Raw genomic sequence first — 1,540 nt, 5'->3', positions numbered from 1 at the left:
AATAAAATAAAACCAATAACAATACTACTACTAATAATAATAACAACAATGTTAACAATAAAAGTAATAATAACAATACTAATAAAAAAAATGTAAAAAAGGGAAAAGAAAAAAATATACCATAAAATTACAAAAAAGAAGGAACAATACATTCAAAATTATTTACATAAGCTATAAAGCAAAGGCAACATAATCAGACAATATCGCAGTAATAGTTTGGTATGAAGAACTATTCATGTGAGCACTGTTGTTTGGTTTTTAACCATTGTTTAAGTCCTCTGTTAAAAGCATTACCATTGGTCTCTAGTTTTAAATTAGTAGGTAAAGCATTCCAGAGTTTTGGCCCCTTTGCAGAGAAAGCAGATTGGCCAAAAGAGGTCTTATACTTTGGAACAAGACAGTCACCACTAATAGTGGCTCGTGTGTTTGCCCTATGAGAGTTCTGACGCCTACTGACCAATTCAGAAAACAGTGGTGAAACATGATTCTTTAGACATTTAAAAACCAATTTGAGATAATTAAAATCAACAAAACTATCGAAGCTAAGAAGGTTATGCTTTCTTAAGACATCACAATGATGCCATTTCATGGGTTTCCGGTCCATAACTTTTATTGCCTGTTAATTTGATTTCCGTCCGAAATTTAAATCTGTTGATTTTTTTTTTAATGGCTTGTTTAGTATGCATGACCCTTGATAGCCAGAAGGGGGCGATGTTTCGTTACTTTTAAAGAACGGTTTTGGGGGGCTGGGTTCAGTGTAATAGGAAAAGTTTATTATTATCATTATAAAAATTTTATTTAACATGGACATCACAGTTACATTGGACAAACCATATGCACTTGCTTAAGTGTTTTAGCACACATGCTAATTTTCAACACCAGTCCACGGGAGGCTTTTCAGAAAGCAAAAAAAAAAAGTAAATGAATAAAATAAAACCAATGACAATACTACTACTAATAATAATAACAACAATGTTAACAATAAAAGTAATAATAACAATATCTTACAGATGTACTCAATGTGACTATCAAATTTTAAATTCTTATCTAGAATAATCCCAAGATACTTGATTTCATTCACTGCTTCAATTACTTCATTTTTAATCCGCATCTCAAATACATCCCTTGCAGGCCTATTTCGTATGGAGAAGCACATGGAAACTGTTTTTTTAACATTAAGAGTTAAATGAGACAACTCGAGCCATTTAGAGATGTTATGTAATGCCTGTGTCAGGTGCTCACCTGCCAGGCTAGGTGTTGTAGTGGATGATGGAAAATGTTGTGCTGCTTAATATTTTGTGGAAACTGTGATACTTTTTTCCAGGATTCTTTGATGAATTGAAAGTTCAAAAGAGCATTTATTTGAAAAATATATATTTTTTCCAACATTACAGATGTCACAATTTAATGCATTCTTGCTAAATATAAGTACTGATTTCTTACTGAGCACAAACATTTGAACAGTAGTGTACAGTCATGGCCAAAAGTTTTGGCAGTGACATAAATTTTGTGTTTTGCAAAGTTTGCTGCTTAAGCTGTT

This window comes from Sinocyclocheilus anshuiensis, unplaced genomic scaffold, assembly GCF_001515605.1.
Source record: "Sinocyclocheilus anshuiensis isolate Anshui unplaced genomic scaffold, SAMN03320099.WGS_v1.1 scaffold874, whole genome shotgun sequence".
Classification (NCBI taxonomy): domain Eukaryota; kingdom Metazoa; phylum Chordata; class Actinopteri; order Cypriniformes; family Cyprinidae; genus Sinocyclocheilus; species Sinocyclocheilus anshuiensis.
The sequence above is the reverse complement of the archived record's forward strand: the minus strand, read 5'-3'. Positions refer to the sequence as shown.